Below are 22,305 nucleotides of genomic sequence, written 5' to 3'. Positions count from 1 at the left end.
CTTGTTTATAGAAGTAAAATCTAAAAGCACTAAAATTTTATCCAACAGTAAAGAATTATTCAATGAATTATAATAAATTCCTATAATTGAATTATCTTTGCCAATAAAATGATGAAACATATTTACATGGAAATGATATGAAAAGAAATATTGCTAAGAAATATTGTTTTAAAATGTAGATTTTGTAATAGTTTTGGCTATGTGATACTGTATTAATTTCAAGAAAAGCAATATACATTTTCAAAATACAGATGAGAGATAGACTGATTCAGTGGTGGCCATGATCATCATAATTTTTACTGATGAAAAGATAATGAGTATATTTAGAATGAACTTAAAATACAAAATTATTTGGCTCATCTGTATTTTCCAAATTTTTTACAATTAACATGTGTTACTTTTATTAGTAACATTATTTAAAATACAAGATTATTTAAAGGAATATTAACTATCTTGGAAAAGTGAGTGAAAACTTAATAATAAGCTTAATGAGAACTAGATGAAAAGTCTAAGCAAAGCCTTCGACTGGATAACACATAGAATTTCAACATGAATTTCCCATTTAAATTCAAATGGGAATTTAAATTTTCAAAAAGATGTACAGAATTGTACATCAGTTATCCTGCTTTCGTTTCTTTTTGGTTATTTCTGTACCTGCCTTCTACTTTTGTCATATTTTTACTATAAGAGCATTCCTCTTTGTCATTTCTTTATCCTATTTACACATGAGGGACTCAATGTCTTCTGGACAAAACAAGTAAGAAGAAAACCTTCCCTCAACCCTAATTGATCCCAGATCACTCCTCTCTTTCTTTTTCTTTTCATCAGCCTCTTAGAACATGCCATACATTCTGTTTACTTCCATAGTTTGTGTTCATTCTCAGTCCACTGCAGTCTGGCTTTAGTCCCGAATATTCTGATGCAACTTTTGTCACTAAGTGTACAAATGCTCTTCCAAATGCCAAACACATTAAACAAGCTCTTTCTAGGCCTTTAGGGTAGAGACTTTGTCTTACTCATTTCAGATTCACCTCAAGCCCCAGATTCAGTATTTTTCTTCTTGTTAAATCCATCTCTGGTACTTAGAATGGGGCCTGATTCTAGTACCAGACAGAAATCAGTAACAGAATAGGAAACCAAAAGCATACCTGTTCCTAAGTACTTTGTATTCCACAATCACAACATTTATTTTGTTGTATTAAAGTTGCTTTTACCTCTCTCTCGTGTGATTGCAAGGATTAAATAAGATGCTATATATAAAGTGCTTGGCACGCAGATTCTAATTCACACTCAGAGCTCAACAAATGATAGCTAATATTTAAATTCTGTATGCTCAGTAGATGTTATTTTCTAGGGTGAATTTGCTTCTCAAAAATTGAAAGCATGCATTTGCATTTCAAAAATACGCTTTGCATTGGGAATCGCACTTTGCAGTCACCTTCACGATTGACCATTTCCTATCTGTTTTAGGTCCTATTTATTCAAGGCTTTCCTGTATTTCAGCATAGTGTTAGGTGCTGCAGCTATAAAGATAAATAATATATAGTCCTTGTCCTCAAGAAGCTCACTGTCATGTTGATAGTACAAGTAGAGATATAATACAGCATAAGGTGTGATTACAAGGTTATTCGCCTTAACACATGAGCTGATGCTTTGGCTTTTAAAATCAAATGAACCCAAGCACATCCATAGAGAAGCCACCGTATCTGCCGACGTAGATATAGGCATAATGTGAGCTAAAGACTGTTCTTAGCCCAGCATCCTCAAATACTGTTTGGAAGAATCCAAAATATAAACAAATGTACTTCTCAAATATTTGGGCATAAATACATTTATCACTTAATTGATCAAAAGAAATTTTTATCCAGAACATTGTGTTGCCAGTACTAACAAGAGACAATTTAATTCAAAATTGCGATTCAGAAGGTATACACAAAATGACTATGAAAATTACAAAATAGCAATGAGGACATCTGTGGGATTTGAGATATTGGTTTCTTCTCCTTTTTTCAAGTGGTAGAGAAGAATTGGGAGGGGGATTCTGTGTGCCCTGCCTACATTCAGAGAGGGATGTTATAGCTTATTAACATCTACAATTAAAGTTTATTGTTGAGAACTGAAATAGTTGAAGAAACCTGAGATTTTACTCAACTTACTAGGTTCAATACAGTTTATTCTAAAAGCATAAAAAGAATTCTTTTTCTATCCTCATGACTGTTTTGCATCTGGTCAGAGAAATTTCAATGACTCTCTGAGCCTCAGGCTGAAAATAAATATCTCTTTACACTCTGACCACCAGATTCCAAGTAGACAGGCAAGGTTATTATTTGGCACATGAAATACTTTGACAATATGTGTATGTGTGTAAGTGTATGTGAATATGCATACGTGAGCACAGACAAGTGTGCCCTAAGAAGATCCCAAGGATAGAGGCTCGGTCTTCCTTCTCTTTTTATCCTCACGGTCTTTCTTATAGTGGATACTTAGTCTATTAATCATTGTAGACACTTAGTCTTCTAATCAAGGAATCAGCAAATAAACAGATGAAAGTGGAACATACTACTGAAGTGTGTGGTGAATAACATATAGTGCTCCATTACCCTGATATTAAAAGAATCATAAAGTAACTAAACTACATGTGAGTTTATTAGTAAAATCCATATGCAAAAAAAAAAGAGTCTGAAATATCTGTGTTGCCTCCAGGTGTTTCTTTCAGTTTAAAAAACTGGTTAAACCAAGCCCTTGTCTTTCATACAGTAGGTTACAATCTTGGGATCTTGGGATGACTCTCAATCTAACTTAAATATGAGTGTCATTGCTTTCCACAAATACAGTTTTTAAAATAACCTTTTTTGCTGAATTGATTTTATTTTATCATGGTTTCCTTTCCACATTTTTGAAGCTTTCTCTCTGTTCCATATTCCTAACTCTGCAGAGATGGAAAAAAACATTTAAAAATAGATTAAAATGAATTTTAAAAACTGTTTGCAGTCATCAGCATAAATTAAAATATTTTAAAAACATTAATTCATTGAGCACTTAGCTTCAGAATGTCTACTGAAGTTAGTCTCAACTTCATCACTGACTTAGAAGAGAACCTTCTAGAAACAAGGGCTGAGAGAAAGGAGGAGGAGTAACAAAAAGATTGGAAGACTGTGAACAAGAGAAAAGTAGAAATGCCTGGAGCATTACTCAGTGTGCATCTGCATAGAATGGCTAAATTACATGCATGAAAACATGTTTGGCTCATTGGATCATTAACAGGAAACATACCTCATTCTTTGTCTATGCAGTGGCTCCTTAAAATTCCAGCCATAAACAATATGGAAGAGCCTCTGTGTATCTTTCAGTGATTATTATCACAAATGATGACCCTTTTTAAAAACTCAGATATCGCTGAGGATTTGCAAGATTTACTTGAGAAGCATAAGCAGAGGGCTAGCAGGTTTGCGATTACTCCAGATCCAGTGCGTTTACGTTTATTAAGTTCTGTACACCATATCTACAAAAGTAGCTTGCAGCACTGTTTCTGGCCTTCTGAAGACTACAGCTGTTGCAAAGCTCCCATGGCATGTCATTGTCTTCTGTTATCATTCTTGCTCTACAGCCTGGTCCCTCTATTAGAAACAAGCACCTCAGCTTGCCAGCTCAGCCTTCAAAGGAGGCAGTGTTGCTTTAGCATCACATCTGAACCAAAGCAGGAGAGCAAAACAAACCCTTATACATGGATGTTCCGGCTTAGATACAGGATACCAGCTCAAATAAAATGTCACTACAGATAGCACAAATTATTGTAAACAAATACTGCCTCCACGCCTGGTGTAAAACATCCACAGATAAGACTAAGACTATCAAATGCTTCTTTGGGGCATGCTTTTGTCTCCTTCATCTTTAAGCTCAGAGCTCAATCCAATTATCCACCAATTTCTGTTCTGTTTGTGATTTATGTGAACCAGGGTTGAGGATTGTTTTTGTAAAAATATTTTTGGTAAGATAAGTTGAAATTTTTAGCTCATAAGCTAAGATTACCTCAAAATAAATATGCTAAATAAAATCCGCAAGGTATGAATGCAAGAACTCTGGGCATACGAGGAAATTAAAATATAATTTTTCATAAGGAATTTACATTTTTCATAAGATTCTTTACATTTTCTCTCTCACCATTTATTTTGAGAATGTCCAATTGCGCGTTTTTCATCAACTTACACTGTTAAGTGTAAAGTATTTCCCCAGAAAAAGAATTCCTGAGAGTCTCGAAATTGCCTTCTGTAGTTTCCTTCCTCACTGTAGCTAACTGTAAAATTCTTACACTGTGTAACTAAAATGCTAGATTCTTTCCATAATTCATATTGATTTTTGCATAAAATGCCTATTCTGAGCTCAAAACTACATAATCAAACACAACCATCAGTTTCTGATGCTAAACAAAATTATTCCTTTGGGGGGATTTACTCACACCTTCTCTGGAGATAAAGGAGAAAATAATCATCTAACTTCCTGAAACATTACAGCTTTATATTAGATAAAATAGACACCTCTATCTAGAGTCAATTTCCATGTCAGGTAAATCAAATAGAGCTCCCCAGTAAAGTGCTAAATTTCATCTGTAAGTCAAATCTGTAACAGTTCCTGAGGCTTTGAAGCCTCCAAATACTCGGAAAAGGAGGTGGTCACAAAGGCGCTTATGAAAAGGGATATTTTTCCAGGGAATTTTTATTTAATATCAGCCAGGTGCTTTGCCCTTTGTGTTTGTCCCTCTCCTAAACAAATCAAGGGTGCCCCAGTAATCTTCAGAAGAATTTCTGTTCTTGAAGGTGTAATCCTAAAACCCTATCACTTCTTTCCTTTCACGTCTAAAGTTGTTTGGAGAGCACCACCAATACCAGCTTTCCTCCTTTTCTTGGTACCTACCAAAGAGCTCAAATACTTGCTGCTGTTCCCCTTTTCTTGAAAAGCTTTTTCCTCATAGGTTTAATGGGGGCTCTGTCACAATATTCAGGTATCAGCTCAAATGTCTCCCTTTCGAAGATGCATTATCTGACCACCCAAACAAACGTGGTTGCACCAGTGACTTCACGCTTCATTCCTTTATTTCATTGACTTTGTAATATTTACCCTGATTTGAATAAATCTGCCTATTTATTTTCTTGATTACTATCTGTCCTTCTAATTCCCATGAAATAGAAATTCCATGAGAATCAAGCTTTTTACCCACCCTCTGTTGTACTCTAGGGTGCAGTCAGTGCACACTGTATATTTAATGGACCAGAGACAGAGTAGATTCCACTGTGACTGAGGGAAAAATATCATATCCTTAAAGTCAGAAGTTTTTTTCTCCCTAGGCTCTCAGCTTCCTCCCCGATCAGGAATTTTTGTCTATTTTATTAGCAGAATTACCCAAATATCCTGAAAACACCTGACTTTGATTTAGTTTCCATGAAATGAATACTAGGTCCCCACCATGCATTCCATCACTTTCCTACCAAATAGATATTCCCAGATTTTCTAAGGTATTTTCCTTCCTTTCAAGAAGCACACAGTGCCTGCAAGGTTACTAAACATCAATGCAAGCATCACTGCTGAGTACTTCCAAATATGGCATCAAAACAGCCACGGAGACTTGTCTAAATAATATCATATCTCCCAGCGGCTGGATTTTAGTTTGTTAACTTTAAAATGCAAGGCAGGCTTAAAGATTAACAATTTGCTTGGATAAAGGAAAAGGGAAAAATATAATTAATCATTTGCCTGTCCCCCAACACTAGTTTACAAAACCATGGTGCAACTTTATTGAGCTCAAAATTGAAGGGTGGCAAGGTTAATATGTAGCTTTAGACCTCACAGTTTCATTAACAAACACATTACAGGCTGTAAAGCTGAACTGACATTAATGCTAGGCCCAAACAAAGTAAATAATTACTGGCTTGGCAAATGAGGAAGTACTTGCAGAGTTTGTTTACATTGGGTTTTTGGAAAATTCATGTTGGCAACAAGTCAAATACAGTTTGACTAGTAATTGTGACAATTGCTCACAGATGCTGCTGGAAGAACAACAAAAGAATGGAATTATGGCTTTTCTCTCCCCCTGCATTTTCCCCCTTTGTTACCATATTTTTTTCTTTACCATTTTGGATCAATAAAGAACTTGCAGCCACAAAGATAAGTGGGTTACATGGCAGATGGGCCTTGGAATGTTTAAAAAATCTCATGTTGCATTTTGTCTCTTGGCCCTAGATTGGAAAAGACACAGCTGCACTCAAGCTGCAGTCATAAAATCCACACTCCTTGAAAATGCCTATGGGTCCTCTCAAAAGAACAGAGTTGAGATGAAGCCCGCTTAGAAATTTTCCAACAGAAAAACTGGTTTGCTTTGTGTTAGTACACTATTAACAAACCACTGAGTTTGTAAGACTTCGGGAGAGAATTCTGGCCGAATAGGATCCATTTCATTTTCCCTAGTTGGATTGGAAAGCATAAACAGGAATCAAGGAAAAAGGCAACTCACCAAACTGGAAAATAGTTTTGTAGGGCAATTGATGTCTGTTACATATAATTTGAAAGAATTTTGGTTTCCATCATCAAAGATCAGTATTTTACCAACTAAAAGCTGATACTTCACACAGACACAAACACACACACCATCGTCCTTCTAAACACCCTTGGAAGATAAAATTTCAATGATTTTGAGTATAAATGTAAAACCTGAATCTCTTTAATACCATTTCTACTAACTTTGAGTGATAAGAGCCAGAATATCCTGAGACTATAGTATTTCACTGAATTATATATCATGAGAATCTGAAGCCATATTATTAAGTGCCTTATCTAGATCCATAATATTTGTAGTATCAAAGCCATATCCATTGTCTGTTTCAGAAGATTGTTCTATCATTCTCTAAATCATGTTTCTCTTGACACTCCTTTGAATGATCACTGCACAAAACTGAATAAAAGTAGATCATTATCCACGACAGAAAGGAATCTATACCAAAAATAGGCCCTCTTTGATCTATACCAAAAATAGGCCCTCTTTTAACCACTTGAATACTATGTTCATCTTATCAACAAAATACTTGATACACATATCCAGGTTTTCAGCTTTTTCTTATGTGTAACATTAAAACCCCAAATATTCCTTGGGAGAGACATTTACTCTGAAACTTACCAGATTTTAGGTGAAATGCCAATATATATACATATAATAATTTAAACTCTAAAATATCCTACCTTTTGACTTTCTCATTGCCTAGACTTTGTGACCGGGAAATTTGGAAGCCAAGCATAGGACACCAGGAGAGGATGGATGGAAGCAATATTTATCAGAATTAGCATTGGAATCTCTGACTCATATCTGGAATATCATCAGCCATTAGCACCAGACAAAATGTAGCCACTGACAAATCTGGGATGCTAGTAAGTACACTTGACCTAAAAATTACCAGCAAAACTTTCTGGCATGTGCTTAGATTCTAGATTATCAACAGTAAGAATTCAGGGAAACATTCTCTAAATAAGGTGTCCTATGTAACTGAGATAATTATAGTAGCCTCCTCACTAGCTTATCTGCCCCTAAATTTGGACTTTTCAGATCTTTCTTCCACATTGCAGTCAGACACAAATTTGATCATGCCACACCTTTGTTCAGAATTCTTTGGATGCAACTAACTGCGTAATAGGATAAAGACCAAACACTCAGGCATTTCCTTGACTGCTGACACAATCCTACTCCAACTCTGCCTCATGATTCTCCCACTGTATGCCCCCTTCAGATCTAAATGGCTTTTATTCAATAATCCCTGCACTTGACTAAGTGAAGCTTCTGAAACAGGAGAGAGCTAGGTTTTCTAGGCTTGTATCTTGAGTCTCTTTTATCACTGACTCTCTTTTGCTACCACAAAGAATCATATTCTATTGCACAAGACGTAGTAGGCCTCATTTAAGATTTTTAACATTATTCCAACAAAAATCCTAAAATTTTAAGTTTGTACTTACCTCATAAAGCCAGATCTTGCATTTTAAAATCACTTTTAGAAATATTGCTTAAAAAAACAAAAATGAGTACTTTTGATGAATTTAGAAATTCTATGACTTAATCTTATCTGTTATCTGAGTAAGAGTTTAAGCAATAATGACATTAGAAAATGAAACTTGATGTTTATGTATAAAACAATGATAGTATTATAGAATGTCACCTGTCTTTCAGGGTAACATTTGTTGAGTTAGAGAACTGACTCATCGATTACACTAAAGTTACACTGTTGAATAACTTGCATGGAGGGAAACCAGAATTATAACCACAGGCAAAAATGGACATATTAGAGGTGAATTTTGGAAAATGTAAAAAAGCGGAAGGCAATTATAAGAGGAGACTTAAATTAGGTATTAAATTATTAAATTATGAATGGTTTATACTATTGATTAAAGCATTCTAAAAATCAATAAAAGAACTGTTTGCACTAAGTAGCTTTTGCGAACTTTCAGGGAAGACCATTTGATTCGATTCAAAAGTGAGAAGCCTCTGCCCTAATAGGTAAAAAGGGTGGTTCCATCTTCTTTTTAGAAATAAACCAAATAACTATAAATTAGAGTCTAAAATCAAGCATTAATGGTCTGCTCGAGTCATTTTTAAAGAAGCAAGTTGTTAAAAAAAGTGGAATACCTAAATTAATGTGAAAATTATAATCTTTATATTTTACTACATCTGTTATTTTCTAATAACCACTCATACCTAATTTACATGCTCCTCTTATAACTGTTTTTTTTTTTTTGCTTCTTCCAAAATTCATCCCAAATGTATCCATTTTTACCTGTGGTTGTAATTTTGATGCCCCTCCATGCAAGTTATTGAACAGTATAACTTTTATTATCATTTTTAAAATGTTTTTGGTATGTTAGGTGTTTATATTTGTGAAGTACATGAGATGTTTTGATACAGCATACCATGTGAAATAAGCACATCATGGAGAATGGGGTATCTATCCCTCAATCATTTATCAATGGTACAACTATAGTGCAATTATACACTTCTCAGGAGAAGGATCTCTTGTGTTATATAAATTAAAAAACTTAACGTTATATCCTCGTACAAGGTAGGCTAACAGAGCACACTTTGAGTTGTACTACATTCATTCAGAAGCCTTTTAAATCTCAGTCTTTCTGACTTTCTGTTCTGCATTTCTCCCCTTTCACCTAAAGAATATGTTTTACAGGTGAGCTACAGGTGGTTGGTGGTATGAATGCATCTGTCAGTCTTGTTCCTGGGAATCCATTTGTGACAGCTCTGCCACACCATTTGACAATAAGTGACTCAAGTTTAAGAACACTAACTGCTTTCTTTTCCATCTCTCCGAAAGTATATTTAAAACACACTTTCCTGACTCATACATTTACTTATACAGGTCACCACCAGACCTAGCCTTGAAAGAAGTAGATGCTGATGGGTTAATAAAAAAGGAGTATCATGAGAAGTGGTGACCAAAGCCCTCTGCTCAAAAGTTATCCTAAAAACTAGAGTTGACATTGTTGTGAAGAATATTAAAATGGAACCTTTCCTGTTATCTAATATTGGCTGAAATTCCAGAGCCAAGAACTCTAAGTGCCCTCATTCTAAAATGAGTTGCAGGATCTTTGCAGACATTCACAGAAGGAGACTTCAAATTGCCTTGTTGACTCCTAAGTATCACCCACCCTAGGAAAAACCTACTCTGCCAGAGTTTGGTGCAGCAGGATAATGAGTGCTTCCCTTGGAAAGTGTGACCTCAAAGATGGCTTTGGTTCTCCTGGACTCTGCATGAAAGAAACAGCCACAAGACAATGTGAATCCAACAAATAACATCTGTGGAAGTGGACTTCCAGAAATCAGGCATCAAGTCATAAGCAGCTGGTCAAAAGAGGCAGCACCTATGTTGGAAAATGTCAGTGAGAAGTCTCAGGAAGTGTATAATAGTGTGTGTATGTGAGTCTCCAAAAACTTTCCTAATGGTTCATGGAAGAAGGCAAGAATTCGAATATTCAGTGAAACCCAAAGGTCACTTCTGTCTCATAAATCTCTCTCAACCTGTTTTCAACCTTGGAGAAGACAGTGGCTCAGGATGTTGGGAAAAATGGTGTGGAAAAGTGAGTGGGGACATTGGTAAAAGTTGAACTGTGTCTTTCCTGAGACAGAGAAGCAGAGATATCAGAAATGTTCATTTGAATGAAAGTTTGGGTGTGGAATATTAAATGGAACTACCCTTTCTATTAACTAAAATATGTGACTGTTTATTCATACCTGAGAGTGACTGGAAAAGCTAGAGGACCTGAAATAGATGACTCATGGGTAGGAAAAAATGAACAAACAGCTCTAAATGATATAGAAAAAAGAAATAAAGTACTTTGGGAATTTCATCTCTAATAGACCAGTTTGTTCCATAAATTTGTCGTATTTATTTCTTAGTTTTGTCTAATGCTTAGAGGTACTTTTTTTTAAAGTTATATTTGCTGAGCCATCATATTTGAACTATCAGATCTCCTTCAGCTGCAAAACAAAACAAAACAACAACAACAACAACAACAAAACTTAAACTAGATTTAAAAATAAATGGATGACTTGGTCCATGTAACTGAAATGGCTTCATGCACAACTGAATCCAGTGGCTAACATATACCATTAGGATTTTCTTGCTCTGTTTCCCATCCCTGTTGGTTCTCTTTTTGCCTCCTACAGATGCTTTCCTCTTTGTGATTTGGCATCTGTTATTCTTCAGCAACAGATATAAAATATTAGAGAACTTTCTTGGGTCATGTGTCTATCACTAACGCAATCACTAGAAACGAGAATGGGGTCTCTGATTGGCCACCTGGTCCTGTGCCCACCTCTATGATGATGAAGGTACCAGCGGTACCATAACTGATGTTCCCACCAAGCCCATATGGAGTTGTGGATAATTGGATTTCTGGAACCCAAAAGAAAAGTGCATTGCTGTTACCAGAGAGGAAGGTAGGGAAAAGCAGTAGATATTCCCTACAATTACCTAGGCTTATTGTGCATTAGAGTGCATAGCTGGCCAGCTGGGAATCTAAGTTTAAGCTTGGATTTCTGCCTTCAATGAGTAAAAATATCTGGATAGAAAACAGAAGATTGCAGCAAAATTTCCCAGATTATGTTCTATGATGTTTTAAGAATAGATTCATAATTTCTTTTACACTCTTCCCAAACAGAGGAGCATTACTCTGTCCTCTTGAGTGTGGGCTAAATCTCATGACTCACTTTCAATAAACAGAATATTGTCAGCATGATAACATTTGACTTCTGAGGTTACGTCATTAAAAAAAGGATAGCTTCTGCGTGTCTCTCTCTCATATCACTGGCTTGGAGAAAAGCCAGTTATCATGTCATGAGGACTCAAGCATCTTGTGGGCAGATCCACATGTAAATCTTTCTTTAAAAAACTTGAAATCTTTTGCCAAAAGTCAGCACCAACTTGCCAATTACCTTGGAAGTCACCTTGGAGGCTGCTCCTGCCCCAAAGTTTCAGATGATGACAGTCCTGGTGAACAGCATGGCTGAACCTTATAAGACAGCCCATGCTAAAATTACCCAGTAAAACTGCTTCCAAATTCTTGACCTACAGAAACTGTAAAATAGTAAATGCTGATTGTCATTGTAAATCACTACATTTTAGGGTCATCTGTTGTGCAGTAATAGTTAAATAATACATACATGGGTATCCCCCAAAATGATAACAGATACTCTGTGCAACAAGTCAAATAATTTGGTTAAGAATGTTTTAGCAGCTATCTTTATCATGAGACTTCTCAGAACCTAGTAAGCTAATATAACTGTCAGTTTCCAGAGAAAAAGAGAGAGAGAGAGAGAGAGAAAGATAATATGCAACTTCTTAAACTTCTTTTTTAATAATATACCTTTATTTTTCATGGAACACCTATTAATATCTCTGGAATTTTCGTGTTTCTAGGACATTTGAAAAACTCTAGACTAGATGCATGCATTGAAGAAGATTACACATAGTTTTTTTGATTCTTAAAGAGCAACATCATATCTGAGGCAAAATCTGAATAACAGATTAACAGGGCCAGGAGGAGGGAGACATAAGTGAGGTACTAATCTCAGTAGCCATGTTTAAAGAAATGACAAAAAGCTCAGTAATCAAAAATATTGTAATGCAATATTTTTTTAAAATCAAAGTTTATATATGAAAATCCATGGTGAATAAAATATGAAAATTTTAAATAAAGCCAAATTTAAAATCAGTCAAATAATATGTTATTGTCTGTCTTACGATCCTGCATTACTATTCAATAAAACCAGTTATTTCCAATCAGTCCCAATTCCTGGTCCACATCATGATCACATTCCCCTCCAGTAAGATTTATGAGAGCAAATTTAACAATAGTGTGCAAAGAGATTGGCAACACAGTGCTACGCAGATTCTTTCTTGGAAATGTAGTTTCTATTAACTTTTGCACTTGGCTCAAATTGTGAAAAAATGTTTTGATAAATGATACAATCGAGTATTTTTCCTTTTGCTTCAGCTTCCAATAGGGCTTAGAAGGGCATTGTAGGCCAGTAACCTTTCCAGTCAAGGTACATTATATGATACAGGTATCTTCTATTCTGTGGGAGTAGAAGTAGGAGTTTTCAGGTTTTCTTATAAAGTTGGTGCCACAGATGGGCTTTTATTTTTGAAGTTTCTTAAGCAGGATCCATGACATCATCCTGAAGCTTCAAGTGAATGTAACACAGGACAGAGAGTTCTGATGAAGAAGAAGTATCTAGAACCTTTAAGGAGATCAAGCCTGATCAGCAGCACCATAGACACAAAAGCATCTTGGACAGCACAATGGATTAAATGTTATGGTCTTCCATGCAAATTCATGGCACAGAAAAAATAGTTTCTAATTTGTCTGTTTGTTTGTTAATTCACAAATGAAAAATTGCTATGCAGACATTTTTTACATTATTTCAAATTTTTTTCTTTTTCTTTCTTCTATTTCCTTTTTGAGGGGCCCAACATGTTTCACACACATTAAAAATAAAGATTTGCTCAGTTTCTCTTTCATTTTCCAGATTAAAAACAAAACAAAAACAAACCTCTTATAATATAAAAGGATCTTTTTAAACCACCACCAAGATATGAATTACATCTGCATTGCTATGTATTTAGCAACAGGATAAAACAGAAACTAATTTCACTACAAATGGTAGTATCTCCTCAGATGTTATTTCACTGCCCCCAAAAGCAGTGTGGTATATATGAATATTATTTTAATTTCTTATAGATCTGTTTAGTCAGCTCTTTAAAATCTCCTCTGGTGAATACTACATAGTGAAACACAGAATTCTTTGGTTTGCCTTATTTTCAAATTTAAGGTGGAGAGGATTGTGAAAAATTCTGAGCATTGTGGAAAAAAAAGAGCTGTAATGTAATCCATAAATAACAGTACATATACTACTGCAAAATAGCTTACCCCTCTGCAGCAACTCAGCACTGTGGCATCTAGTTTTTCAGCCTTACCATATGGAACTAAATATTTTCTCAAGCAAATGTCAAATCTATAATAATTAGGTCAGTGCTGTTCATTTCTCCTCCCAACCAGTACTCACCTCTCACTGAGAAGATTGGGAACTAGCTCTGCTCTAATTATAGGTGTTCATGAAAGTTTCTCTCACCTTTTCTTATTTCCTTCAACTCTCTCTGACTTGTTTCTTACTCTCAAAATGCATAATAGAAATAGTCCTGTCACTCAGGGATTAACAGGCTTTTCCTAAAAAGAGACAGTAGAAATTTTAGGCTTTGTGCGTCATATGAATTCAGTAGCAACTACTTAGCTTTGCCATCATACCGCTGAAGCAAACAGATAACACGAAATGAATGGGTGTGGCTATGTTCCAATAAAACCTTATTTATAAAAACTGGTGAGCAATATAGATTTGGCCCCTGGTCTGTCCTGTGCTGAACTTTCCTTATGTTATGGCTCTATCTTGTCTAAAATGGAGCAGTCCATAAAGAATGGACTCTTTAACTATCAGCCAGTATTATTCCTTACAGTGGACTGAATTTAACAAGGAGATGACCATCCAAGAGGTACTAGACAATGAAGAAGAGTTTTTGTTTTGTTTTTATCTTTTCTTTTAATGAAAGCTCTATATTTTGCCTGAAGTGAGTTGTCTACAAGTGAATTTTTGCCTGCCATTTCTTAATTTGCTACTTTCTGGTTTTCTGAGTGAGAATATAAGCCAGAGGCAGAAAATAATATTTGAAACATTAAACTGAAAATTCAAGAATGATGAAGTGGCTAATAGTAAGACGTACTAACAAAGACATAAGATCTAGAGATTTGGAGATGAGTTATTCTCTACTAGATACTTACTCATTCTTGAGTACCAAGAATTTGGGTATCACTGACAAACTAAAACAAATTTCGAGGACAGGAAGGAAGTTGGGTAACTTGCAATAATATTGTCAGGAAGTCAAAGAAAACAGGGTTGTTTGGTCATGGAGGAAATAATGCTTCTCTTTATGTATTTGTTGGGCCACATTTAGAATAAGAATTATGCTTTCTTGGTATGATTTCAGAAATAAAAATTGGAAAGGGAAAATTTATAAGAAAATCTCAGTGAATTTTTTAAAAAAGGAGTTTTCTTTAAAAATTTGCCTGATGATGAAAAGGACTATATCAAAAAGTGTTAGGATTTCTTAATCATAATATGCTGGGCATGTTGTGGAGAGAATTTCAGTAACAGAAGGGTTATTAGATTAGGTCAATGGTTCCCAGACATAAATTTCATAGACCAGGATTCTTTTTAAATCAGAAACTGGAAAAAATGCTTACTAAGTTTTTATAATGCCCAGTAAAGACTTTCAAACCAATACCAGTGTCCAGTATCATTTCATAAAATAAACATATTTTAAAGAAACATATAGGAAGACATAATATTAAAATTAAGGGCAGTCTTACAAAAAAATATAAACAGTTTCTGACTTTGCCTAGTAAAAATCTAGCTAACTAAATCAAGAGATAACATACGTTTTATTTTTCTCACTTTGGTATAGAACAGCAAAATCCCTGTTATGTATTAATATGAGTTGCTTGATCATCATTTGAGAATTATTGAACCTTCAAAGTCCCTTTCAATTCTAAGACCCTGAAGCTCTGAGAGAACATGTCAGTTACAAAGTGTGATTGTGCCCATCTTCCAGGTACATAATAACGATTGGATAAAGGTAAAAATTCTCTTCAAAATGCTCTGTCAAATGAATTCTTTATTATTAATAACCTCATTTACATCCAAGTAGCAGTCAAAACTAAAACGCAAAATACTATACTTCTTAAATACCAGTTATATAGTAACTAGTTAAGGGTTAAATTATGCTTCAGCCCCCCCCCCCCCAATAAAAGGCCCAGAAAACTAATACAGTCCTTCCTCTGTATCTATGGGGGTTTGGTTCCAGGACCCCTTGAAGAAACCAAAATCCATAAATGGATTAAAATGATATAAAATGGTATAGTATTTGCAAATAACCTGTGTACATTCTCTCATATACTTTTAATCATCTCTAGATTACCTATACTAGATACAGTGTAAATGCTATGTAAACAATTATTTTGACATACTGTTTTTAATTTGTATTATTTTTATTGTGTTTTTTTTCCCTTTTTTCGAGACAGGTCTCTGCCACCAGGCTGGAATATAGTAGCAATGATCATAGCTCATTGTGGCCTCAAATTCCTGGGCTCAAGCAATCCTCCCACCTCAGCCTCCTGAGTTGCTGAGACTATAGGCGAATGCCCCCATGCCTGGCTAATTTATTTGTTTGTTTTTATTTTTTGTAGATATGAGGCCTTGCTATATTGCCCAGGTTAGTTTTGAGCTGCTGGCTTCAAGCAGCCTCCCGCCTTGACCTCCCAAAGCTCTGGGATTACAGGCATATGCCACCATACCCAGCCACCAAATATTTTAAATTTGTGGTCAGTTGAATGGGCGGAGTTGGAACACATGGATATGGAAGGCCAACTTTGTATGAATTTTGGTAATTTCAGAGGCAAAAAGAAAAATCCAATGACAATAGCAAAGGAATAGTGGGCTTATTCAAGAAATCTTCTAGTAGTGTAACACAGAATTTCAAGATAATTAAATTATATTATCAACTAAATTTTCAACCAAAGAAAAGTTTTTAAATAATGTTCAGAAGGTTGTGTCCATTGTAAAACTCATAATCAAGTGATTTTGCCCCCTTCCTCTAATTTTCCTTTGGACATACATTGTAAAACTGTTTGTATAAATGATTTTGAGAAAGATTTTTGTGAATTCAGTGCACAGCTTGGAATAGTGAGGGGGGCAAACACTACACCAGCTCCTACCCACTGCTATGTCAATGCACATAAATTCTAATTTGTAACACCCCTGCAGTTCCATTGTATGGCTCCATTAGTCTATGCATGAATTATTCACACATGATACATCATAATGGCATCAGAACCATTTATGATATCAATTCATACTATTATAGAACAGGTAATCTTCAGCTGTCCAACACAACATGTGTTAATTAGATCTCCAAGAAACTTTGCTAGTCAATCACCTTCATAAAACCCAGCTCCTGCTCCACCTCCTTCAATAAGCTTTCCAGTCACTCCATCCTGCATCAATATCTTTCATATTAGACTACCCATGGAACACCTGACATATTTTAGTAGTTTCAACTACATTCCTTTGTGTTATTCTCTTCATTGCTTTGCAGATTTAACTCTTGTAACCCTGAGTAGATTATTTGAATCTTAAGGGACGAAACCAAGGCATATGTTTCCTTTGTAACTTCCACAGTTCTTAGAAACGTCTGACACCTAGTAAATTTTCAATAAATTCTGAATGCCTTAAGTGCCTGGAAAAAGATGCAATTCACAAATTTTTAGATGCTGGGCTACTTTGTTTAGTAACTTTCAACCTTTGGAATAATCATACAACTTTTGCATGTTGTGGTTTGTTATTTTGTTATAAAATATTTGTTTTATTTTCTTTAAAATGTTTGTCCTCTTTATTTTCTTTGTCTTTAAAGTTAACTTTCAGATAACTTTATCTGAAGAAACAAACTTCTTTTGTGTAATATTATTAAAAGTAGGATCGTTATGAGATTTGGAGAGATAGTATATAAAATCCCACAGTATGGTGACTGACATAATGTCATCGCCATTATTTCTCAACACGTCAATTTTCAGCACATGTAACATTTGGCAGTTACTAGCAGGGTACTTATAGTTAAAAAGCAATGTATGAGGGAGAATTGCATAGCTCAGTCTTATATATTCAGTGGGTACATAATAATTTATAAGCAAACTATTGAAAAATAACTGACATACAGAGATATGCAGGTACTTCCAGTGCACAGCCCAATGAATGACACTAAGGAAACACATCTGTGGTCAGCAACCAGATGAGATAGCAAAGTATTATCAGCACCTCAAAAGCCCTTCTAATACACCCCTATCAAGTATAACCAGTATCCTGACTCCTTATAGTACTGATAAATTTTACCTGTTTTCAAACTTTACATAGATGGAGTCATATCATATGTACTCTTTCATGATTGGCTCTTTTCATTCAAGTATTTGTGATATTAATGCATACTTTTGCATGTAACCATGGGTTTGTTTTTTGCATTTATAGTGCTGTATTATTCTCTTGATTTCTAGCCTCACGATTCCATCTTTTAACAGGCCTAATTACCTTAGGTTTAACGCCATACCTTGTTCATAAATTGCAGAGGATGAGCTCATCCTTCAGAGTGGTTTAACCCTCCCCTCAGATAAGCAGTGTAAAAACTTCCCAGCTTGGGAGTTAGCTGAATTCAGTCTAATTTTCATTCACTTATTCTTTATATGGCATAGCTCTCCAGGGCTTTCAAATGAGAACCATTTTGCCTGGCAGGACATGAAGTCTTTATCTCTTTACCAGGAGACTGAAGAAAATGCTACTGTTTTTCCATTTCATTCTGATTTTCTCATACCCCCAAATTTCAGAATTCAGCAAATATCTTTAGGAAAAAATGATCAAAAATTTATGGTCTCTCAAGTGTCAAATTTTGTTAATGTGGTTCTGCAAGACTTTCAACTGCTTTGTTGACTTCTCCATTTAGAAGCTGCTGATTTCTGCATAGGCAAAGTCCAGAAATTTGACTTCTGGCTCATAACCAGAGTTTGCAAATATAGCTAGAGAAAAGAAACTGCAAAACGCCAGTCTACTTCTCTATGACCCTCCTCTCTCCATATTCCTTAGCTCCCTTATTCTCATCATTTCAACAGCTCTCTGATGCTGTTAACCTATGATATTTTAATGAATCTATTTTTTTCTAGTTGTTTTTGGTGGGAGCTTTTATATGGCAACAACTATTCCATTTTCCTAGAAATTTTAGCCAGACTATGTAGGCTACAAGTTGAATATTTAAGATATAGTAAGTAACTCAAATGTGACAGTTGAATTCCTTGTATTCTCAGCTAGATTTAAAGTTCAATTGTTGATCAACTTTTCCTTAGATTCCATAAACCCAATGAGTTCTTTTCATGAAATCAAATTTGATTTTCTGTCATTTATAAAACAACCAAAACCAGAGGTCATGAAGTCAATAATGAAAAATACAGTGGTCATATGTAAAAAATAAAGATGAAATAATCAATGGGGAAAGAAAACATGTATGAGAGCCTGTATTAGTCTGTTCTCACATGCTAATAAAGACATACCTGAGATTGGACAATTTATAAAGGAAAGAAGTTTCATGGGCTCAGAGTTCCACATGGCTGGAGTTGGCCTCACAATCATGGCAGAAGGCAAAAGAGAAACAAAGGCATGTCTTACATGGCATGGCAAGACAGCTTGTGTAGAAAACTCCCCTTTATAAAACAAGCAGCTATCATGAGATTTATTCTCTATCATGAGAACAAAGGGAAAGACCCACCCCCATGATTCAATTACCTCTCATCAGGTCCCTCCCATGACATGTGGGGATTATGGGAGCTATAATTCAAGATGATATTTGGGTGGGGACACAGCCAAACTGTATCAAAACACAAGAGCCAATCATTAATAAGTGGGACAAAGCTGCTGAGGACTTCCAGAAATAAGAACTTAGACAGTAGATAAATTGTGCTTGTCTGTGATTGAAAGCAGGGCTGTGGCCTTTGAGGTATAAATTCAGGGACTGCTGGCTGTTCTATTCCTTTCTTCAAGGGACTTTTACCCTCCCTGAACTGAGAATCCCTCTGCCTTGGACAAGAATTTATTCAGAAAACATTTTTCCTAGCGATTAACTCAGGGTTTTTTTTGGTGGCATTTGCTGCATCTGGTAATCTTCCCAACTTTAGCCAGCTTGATTGCTAGCAGAGAATTCTAGATGGGTAGGGAATAATAAGAGGACTAGACACACTGAGAATCAATATTTTGTTGAAAACATTTTGGCACCCTTAAAGACCATCAAATCATTGGTTCTACTGTTTTCATTTTCTGTCTCAAAATATTATTTTGTAACTGCTACATATAAGATGCAAAGAAAGACAAAAATGTTAAAGACAGAAACACTTTCATTGAGTTACTAAGATTATTTTAATTCACCCTTAAAACACTAAAAAAGTAAGAATTTTTAAAAACAGTTTATTTTAAGGCTCTTAAAATGCGCTCTTTCTGGAATTGGCAATGAAAATTTAGGCTTCAAAGACTTATTTTAAATGATCCTTTTAAAACCATTTTTCCATAAAAGAATTTGGTAACCAAAATCTTCAATTTTTTATTACATTAGTATATTTATTAACCCATCATTTTAAAACCATGTTTGTTGGGAAAAATGGGAGACTCTTGTTTTTATTACAGACTCTCCAAGAATGTACACAATAAAAAGAGGAAGGGATATATTAAGGTGTAAGGGCCACTATATTCTTTCTACTTTTGGCCTGCCAGAAATCAGACCTGTGACCTAGGAAAAGTTATTTATTCCATTTTAGCATCCTCTTCTGATTAACAACAAACTCCTGTTACAGGAGTTTACATCTATAACAAACCTGTATATGTATCCTCAAACCTAAAATAAAAGTTAAAAAAGTTAAAAAAAAATTTTTTAAATAAAATTAAGAAAAAGAATTTGATACCATCTCCAAAGTGTTATTTTAAAGATTGAAATAACAGTTCTATAATGTTAGTACAAGACTACACATAATATCTGTTCAATTAAACTTGTTCCCTTTTCAAAAACACACTTAGATATCATTCTAGCATGACTATCAACCAGAAAAGCCCTGCAAATATGTGTTTTATTATCCTTTAAATAACAAATTTATGTTTTTTAAATCTTACCATATTATCTAGCAAAACAGCAATTTTTTGGACTAAAAAAGGTAGGTAAATAAGGTAATAAAAAGGATAAAAAAGCCTTGGCAAATAAGAAATGGCAATTTCTAAAAACAATCTAGCCACTGGGAAGGCCTATAGGTGCCATAAGATTGCCATATGACATTCATATCTATGACTTAAAATTCTGACAATAAAAGTTGATGCTTATTTTGTACCAAGCACTATGCTATGTGCTTTAGTTATATTAGCTTATCTAATATTTAAATTAATGCTGCAGAGAAGGTATTGTTACCTATCCTCATATTATAAATGAAGAAACTGAGCCTCAGAGATGAAAATCAATTTGCCGAAGATCACATAGCCAGTAAGTGGCAGAGCTTGGGTTCAAATCCAGGCAGTCTGCCTTCTAAACAAGTCCTCTTCGCATTACGCTGCTTCCCATGGACAGGAATCCCTAATTTCCCCCAGTTCCATGTATTTTTTCCTCTTTGTTAGATGCATGAACCACATAGGAGCCTGTAGATCCTCTCCTAAAACAAGGTCTTAGGAGAAATCAGCAGACGAAAATGAGAGGCTTGGTTGATGAACAGGACAAAAAGCAATAAAAACAGAAGTGAAAGGGCAGAAGACGCAGTCAGTGTCCCACCACATCATGGCAGTTTCAAGTGAAAGGAACAGCTTTCCAGTTATTGGTGTCTTTTTCAATTTTTTTCATTAATGTTTTATTATTTTTAGTATACAGATATTTCACCTCCCTGGTTAAATTTATTCCTAACTATTTAATGCTTACAATGAGGTAGTTTTTATTTTTAATTGTGGGGGAGAGGGTAGTTTGCTGTTAATGTATAGAAACACAAGTGATTTTTACATTAACTTTTTTTTTTTTAAGAACAAAACTAGACGTTTCATGCCACCTAATTTCAACATCTACGATGATGTATATACTATGATGATATAGTAATGAAAACATTGTGATACTGGCATTAAAACATATAGACCAATAAAACAGAAAAGAGAGCCTAGAAATACATCCACACATTTATGATCAACTGATCTTCAACAATGATGCCAAGAACATACAGTGGGAAAAAGACAGTCTCTTCAATAAATATTTTTGAAAAACTGAATATCCACTTGTAGAAGAATGAAATTGAACCCTTGTCTCACATCATAAATAAAAATCAGCTCCAACTGATTACAGACTTAAATGTATGACCTAAAAATGTAAAACTACTAGGAAAAAAATGAGAAAAAAACATATTAGTATTGATCTGTACAGTGATTACTTTGGATATGATCCCAAAGGCATACACGACAAAAGCAAAAGGAGACAAAGTAGGTTGTATCAAACCAAAAACTTATGCACAGCAAAGGATACAATCAAGAGAGTGAAGAGACAACCTACAAAATAGGAAAAAAAAATTTACAAACCACATATCTTATGAGGGATTAATATCAGAAATAGATAAGAAACAGCCCAATCATAAGAAAACCAAAACTCAAATTTAAAAAAGTGCAAGGGGGCCTAACCAGACTTTCCCAAAAGAAGGCATGCAAATGACCAGTAGGTATATGAATAAAATGTTCAGCATCACTAATCACTAGGCAAATGCCAATTGAAAACACAGTAAGACACCACTTCATACTTGGTAGAATAGCTATTAGAAAACAGACAAAAGATAACAAGTGTTGGTGAGTATGTAGACAGAGGTAACCCTGTACACTGTTAATGAGAATGTAAATTAGTACAGCCAATTTAGAAAACAGTATGGAGGTTCCTCAAAAATTTTAAAACAAACTACCATATGATTTAGCAATCCTACTTCTGGATATTTATCCAAAGGAAATTAAATTGGCATTGCAGCATTATTCACAATGGCCAAGATACCGAATCAACCTAAGTGTCCATCAGTGGATGACTGGATGAAAAAAATGTGATATATATATATCACACACACAATACAAAA

The 22,305-nt window shown here is 34.9% G+C and overlaps 1 long non-coding RNA gene across 3 annotated transcripts in view; it reads left to right on the top strand.

The window, feature by feature from the left end:
• LOC103795651 (uncharacterized) overlaps positions 1 to 12,258 on the top strand; it is a 656,956-nt gene extending 644,698 nt beyond the window's left edge. For all 3 annotated transcript variants that reach the window (XR_013521685.1, XR_623249.6, XR_013521686.1), the window contains 2 exons: positions 7,251 to 7,413; positions 9,196 to 12,258. This is a non-coding gene — a long non-coding RNA (uncharacterized LOC103795651). The remainder of the gene's footprint in view (positions 1 to 7,250; positions 7,414 to 9,195) is intronic.
• The last annotated feature ends 10,047 nt before the right edge of the window (positions 12,259 to 22,305 follow it).

The sequence above is a fragment of the Callithrix jacchus genome, chromosome 8 (assembly GCF_049354715.1).
Source record: "Callithrix jacchus isolate 240 chromosome 8, calJac240_pri, whole genome shotgun sequence".
Classification (NCBI taxonomy): Eukaryota; Metazoa; Chordata; class Mammalia; order Primates; family Cebidae; genus Callithrix; species Callithrix jacchus.
This window is presented reverse-complemented; position numbering and strand designations above follow the sequence as displayed.